This window comes from Bactrocera neohumeralis, chromosome 6 (assembly GCF_024586455.1).
Source record: "Bactrocera neohumeralis isolate Rockhampton chromosome 6, APGP_CSIRO_Bneo_wtdbg2-racon-allhic-juicebox.fasta_v2, whole genome shotgun sequence".
Classification (NCBI taxonomy): Eukaryota; Metazoa; Arthropoda; class Insecta; order Diptera; family Tephritidae; genus Bactrocera; species Bactrocera neohumeralis.
In genome coordinates, this window is record NC_065923.1 from 28,618,435 (window position 1) to 28,625,057 (window position 6,623).

Here is a 6,623-nt window from a genome sequence, read left to right on the forward strand (position 1 = left end):
AAAGAGCTTCTGCTCCGGTCCATTTACACGGACAAAAAGTAATCCACTAAGATGGACTATACAAGACACGGATGCTGGGGCCCTATTCTGTATCTCGATTCGTAAATGTATTCTATTCGAAATTCGGATCTACTTTATAATTATGCGAAAGTTGTACCACCCTGTGCCAGAATAAATACGTACAATTTTCGTTTTTGCTTTCTACAACTCAAAAGCTAACGAATATTTTATTCGAAAATTGGCTTGAAAATCCGAAAATCGAGTTACAGAATATAAAAAATCCGAATTCGAGTAAACTTTTTTTCGAATCGAGTTACAGAATAGGCCCCCTGGTCTAAAGGAAACTATATGTATCACAGTTTCAGAAGCAATCTTCTTCCAATGAAAGGAGTATAAAACTAAATTTTTGAATTCGGCTTGGTCTTTCCGCCCTCATTGAGTATTTCCATACTTAAAGAAATAGATCATCCTTATGAGGTTCGGGACCAATGTAGCGTTAAAACAAATATTTACGCCATAAAAGTATGCATTTTGAAGACCACTTCCATCGCGCCCAACAAGCTCCTTGAATTATTTAGAGTGTTGGACCTTTGTGACCATACGTCGCAGTGCGAAACCTCAATTATTTTCTATCCATGCGTTTTAGAAGCTATAAGATCCAGGCCATCGGAGAACTTCTGGAACCTTCCGAAGACCCTGCAGAACGTGAAAGGAATGTATTGTAACCTTACCGATGGTAGAACATTTCATAATACGGTTGTTGGATAGTATTTGATACCAAGTTGGAGGACTAATTGAAAAAAGATCTAGTTGACTTACAAAGTTACAGTTTAAATTAGGTTTAGAGCTTTGTATGAGTCTATTTTGAAATTTATACTGATATCCGATGCATAAACTCAACGATCGCGAAGACTTCGATGTAGAAAATTTGTGTAAAACCGACCATCGTGAGATCAATTTCGGTTTGGTCGGGAAGTGGGAACATTCGTCCACAACCAAGAATCTCTGATAGATATTCGTATGACAAACCACAACACGTCGTAGGAACTTGTTGGAAATGACAGACTGGTTCTTTGACATCTTTAACACAGTTTCATTCATTTCGTCTTTTACCAGTGCAGGCCCACAATCGTACCGTGCTCGTATTCATGCGTACGAGCGCATTATGTGACAACCGTTATTTCCGGCTCATAAACGCGCCACTCTAAATTTGATTGGACGTCATAAAGTCGGCATTCCAGCAGCGGACACGTTACTTATTACCACGCGGCGCGTTTCCTCAATCGATTGCATGCCTCATGGCAAGCGCAACACTTAAAGATTTTTTATGATGCATTTGATGGTTGTCGCGGATAACAGCGTGTGCAGCTGTGACAGTGTTGCCCAAGTAGAGAAACAATTTGCATGCGTAATACACGTCGTTAGTGGCCAAAGGGTGATCCACAGCGCTGACAATAAAATGCAACGCGCTCACAGTGGATTACTTGGGTTACGGCGGCACAAGATTTAGCGTAAAAAATTAAAGAACCAAAAGTTTTAGGAAAGGAAATTAGAAAAATCCAATAGAACCAAGCTCAGCTTAGACTTGAAGCGTATTTGTACATACCGTTATATAGTAAGATTATAGAGGACCGATCTGTATATTGCTAACTAGTGTTGTTCCTCCTAAAGGCCGTGGTCAAAGCCCAATTTTAATATGTTGTCCTAGTCTTGTCTTCTTTATCTACATTTAAGCCGAGCCAGTGCCTTATTTGAAGTCTCAACATGCTACTCTTTAGTTAGGTTAGGCCAAATTCAGTGGATCAGCGGTTACTCCAAAAAATTGTGTATTCTTTTAAAATGGAAGAGAAAACTCTATTGATTTCATTTCGTTTGGATTTCCTAAAGTCTTTTCATTTGCCAGACCAGTAAATAGAGATACCCGACAATTGATTACTGGAATGTGAAGATTAATGAGCTCCAAATCAAAAAAAAGTTTATCGTATCTTCGACAGTCGGGTCTACGTAAACAACAGAGTGGAACTTATATCCATCCATGGATTGGCACCAAGTTTGCATTTTTAACAATTACTTCGAAATCACGTCAATAAAACTTCTTCGCGAACAATTACCGTTCAGTCACTTAGATAGGATAGTGTTGGATTCAAGAAACGGCCGTAATACAGCCTCATATATAATTAGGGTACCCGCAAAGTGGACGCTAAAAGCCGAGCGATGGCGATGAAGCTTTATCTATGGTATGATGAATTCAATCGAGGGCGCAGATCGCTCCTAGAAAAGTTTCGTGAAGCACTTCCAAACTCAGTTGTTGTTCCGGAAGCTATTGATGCTGTGTGTAAACTGATATTTCAAGATCGTCATGCGACCTATCGTGAGATAGATTCCACTATAGGCATTATTGGGACCAGTATACATTTAGTATTTCAAAAACACTTGACGATAAAAAATATTTGGTCACGTTGGAGCCCACACAGTTTGTCGATCGCTCAAAATCGACTGAAACAATTGCATTTTCCAGCACTCGAACCTTCAAATTGATGAGTCATCCACTGTATAGTCCTAGCGTGGTACCGAATGACTTCTTTTTTATTCCCATAGGTAAAAGATAAACTAATAGATCCACGTTTTTCGACACGTGATGAGGCGGTTGATGAGCTCAGAACGCTTGCTTTGGAGATACCTCAACCAGATTGGCAATAGTGCTCCGACAATTGGTACAAATGCATGCAAAATAAAGCGATTTTCGTTGACTAATATTTGATTTTGTTCTCTAATACCGAAAGATAAAAGGCAAACATACGTGTCTACATACACACATGTAGTCATATTGGCCGCTTTGAATGGTTTTGGATGAAATATTGAAACAGTTAGACGACGACCAAGAATCGCCTCAGTTCAAGGAGCCATGCTGTAAGCTTAAGCACTTAAGTGCAGACACACGCACTGTGGCAAGACTTGTACGAGTATGGCGGGAGCGGGGCACCGACGGACAACGCCAATGTGTCCGCTGTCACCACTGGATATAAATTGCTCAATTCAAAAGCGAAGAAATGCACTTATGTTGAATAAATAATGGCGGAGAGTGCTTTATATTGGCAATATATTCTGTAAATTCTGGCAATCTTGGTTATAGTTTGGTTAGCTCAAGTTGTTGTTGTTGTTGTTGCTCTTGTAATGACCATGTTGCAGTTATTGTTAACCCGCTGTTGCCGAAGTTTCGCAGATATTTATTTACTTCTGTTCATCGTTTCTCAATTTGTTGCTTTTGTTGTTGCCTTTACAGTCATTGGTTTTATTACAGGCATGTGCTTGGAACCAAAGATTCATTGAATGAGAATTACAACAAATGTTTGCTTGCAATGCAGATATTGTTTGGACAGCGCGGCATGAGGCATGACATAATACGGCGATTTTTCGAAGTTCGAGTCTGTTCAGCTGAAATTTCTTTCGGTAATGGCATGGTTCGGACGTACAAAGTCACTTTGGTAAGCTGTGCTGATGTCTTCATTAGATTACTTACTATCTCAGACCCGGAACGTATTCTCTATTTTTTCTACAGAGCTTTGCTGATGTCCACATTAGATTACTTACCATCTTAGACCCGCAACATACTTTACCTTTTCTCTCGACCAGCTTTATAATTAATTATTGGCCCTGTGACATTTTTCTTTTTCGAAACAGCTTTGCAGAACACTTCATGAGTCCATTGAAGCCATTCGCTTGCCACAAATTTATTTGGCCGGCTAATATCTACTTGAGTCAATTGGTCGGGTTCGTAGAAAATATGGCAACCAAGAGGATTCTACCTTGGTTTGGCGAAAGCTGGGCAGGGAAGAAGAAATTCTCTAGTTGCTTCCACCTCATCTTCCTCCTTGCAACTTTGGCAAGTTTAAAGTCCTCTAAAATTTTTAGCCTAACGAGTAAGTGGCAATAGAATATTGTCCAGTTGGGGTACCTATCATGCCAGCCATTTGAACTCTGCTAAGCGCTAGCATGAAAATACTTGATCTTTTACGTTCCATTCTGGGCTAGAAGATATTCACAACCCCACAAGTGCTGTACAGTTTCCGACGACTCCGCTGTGGCTAGGCGCACAGAGAAGTTTAATATGGAAGTAGATTTTAACGTACTGTCATAGAGCTCTGCTATCGAAGTGAATACATCCTAAAAGATGCCGCACTTCATTGAAGTACATCTCCTGCTTCCTTAATAGCTGTCGCTTTTGCTTAAAAGGAACGACTGTAGTTTGATAGTCTGAAAGAAGAGTTGTTTCAGAGCTCCCGACAGAAGAATCCATCTTCAATATTGCCCTTGAGCTTCGATCCATCTGTGAAAAAAGCTCACTGATACATGTTACCGCCTGTATCAGACTACGCATCGAAGTGGCTCAAGTCAACAAAGATGCAATCGAAGTAAGCTACTATTTCGGAATGTTCTTCTGTTGGACCCTTAATGTGTCCAGCTTCTTGGAGAAAATGTTGTCAGTGCGTGTGATTTGATCAGATCTTAGAAATTATTACTTCATGGGAGAATTCTTAAGTCTTTATTCACATGAATCATGAGTTCATGCAGTAAGTCATGGGCCATCTGTGCTCTCGGCAGACGGTATTTCACAGAACTTTCTAATAAAAGATATCAGGAAGTATATATGATATATGCTTCTACATGCGCATACTGAACTACTTTAAACATAAAATTCTGAAGAATGAGAATTGATCATAAGCCATAAAGCTAAGAACAAATATTTCATACAGCATTTAAGTGCTGAACGGAAAAATTTTGTGCAAGAACTGGAGCCGCTTGACTTTTCCAAGCGACATCACTTCGCTCTATGGGCTCTTAAAAAGTTCCAAGAAGACCCGACGTTTTCGTTCTAAATTTTGTTCAGCGATGAGGCCCATTTCGGGGTATGTTCAGAGCTGCCATTTCATTCAGAAAAAACAACGATTTAATGTGGTTTCTTCTTTAAAAAGGACGCCGGTGAGATCGTAACCGTCAATGGCGACCGTTATCGCGCCATTGATAACTGTATATTTTATGCCTGATTGAAGCTCATGATCTCTGGAACATTTGATTTCAACAAGACGGCGCCACTTTCCACACATCGCATCAATCAATGTATTTATTGAAAGAACACTTCGGTGAGCAGATAATTTCATGCTTTGGGCCGGTCGATTGGCCACCAAGATCGTGTGATATCACATCGTTAGAATTTTTCATGTGAGTGTATGTAAAGTCTAAAGTCTATGCGATTCGCTTCGATTCAGGCCTCGGAGCAAAATATCATGCGTGTCTTTCGCCAGTTACCAGTTGAGATGCTCGAACGAATCATCGAAAATTGGACTCAACCGATGGACTATCTGAGACGTAGACGTGGCCAACATTTGAAAGAGATAACCTTCAAAAAATAAATGCAAAAGGATGTTCTTTCGAATAATAGTAAACATTCTCCATTAATTTTGAGGTTTCTGCGTTTTCTCTTTAAAAAAGTGGGGAACCTGGAAATGGATCACCTTTTCTATTAAAAATACAGAGATAGAGAAAGGCTTTTATACGAATTCTATGGAGAAGAAAGTGATTGGTATTTTGTAAGATTCATATGTCGATCAAATAGGGAATCTTGGAAAAGAAATTTCAATCTCTTTACTAAAGTTATTAAAAAACGCAGTCATGGCCAAAAGTACGAGACTAGTCGTTATCGTTATCGTGGACGTTTTTGAGGCACTGAAAACTATAGGTAACATTACATTGGATCAGTATTCCTAAGAAGGAGAGTAAAGAGTCAGGTTTGTGACAAATGTGATCGCTGCTGTAATCTACAACTATTTGCATTCACCGAGATCGATGATCGAACCGGCTGAATTCTCCTTTTAAAAATTAAACCTTCAAGGCCAATGTGGACTGCCTTTTTTTGGAATGATTCACACGTTTGCCGATTTTTCTTTAACACCATAGTTGGAACCGTGATGAATTTCGGCATTTTAGTCCACCAATTCACCAGAAAAGAAGAAGAAGAAGTCCACCAATTCAGCTGAAAGCGCTCTCTTGATGGTATTACTGTTCAAAAATGCGAAGAAGAGAGAAAAAGTAGAGCGCTCGCGAAATAATTTCATTTAAACTAAAAAACGACTGCAAATTAATATTTCTCACCGCAAACTGTTTGCCGACAAAGTGGGCACAATAAAAAAAATTGCATATGATAATCATAAAATCACACAGTGCAAAAATTGTGCACCACATCGGGGGCAAGACTCCGCGAGGAGTACGTCGTGAAACTATTTTATTACTTGTTAAGACAGTAAAAAACAAAATTATTGCGAAATAATAATAAAAGCAGACTTGTAAAGACGCCGACACCGAGAACAACAACAAAACCAACACTAGACAACAATAACAGAAACAACAACGCCACAATCACTTGCATTAACAACAACAATGGCAGTCAATTGAAAAACTAAACGCGTACAAAAACAAACAGGCACCGAAGTCGGTGGGCGTGGGGGCTGAGGGGCGTGAGAGCGAATATCTCGTTGCACCAGTGAGGGGGTAGAGAGGCTTTGACGGCTGTTGCTGGAATGCGCCACGAAAACAAAGACACGCAAGTCATAAAAACACGCACCTCA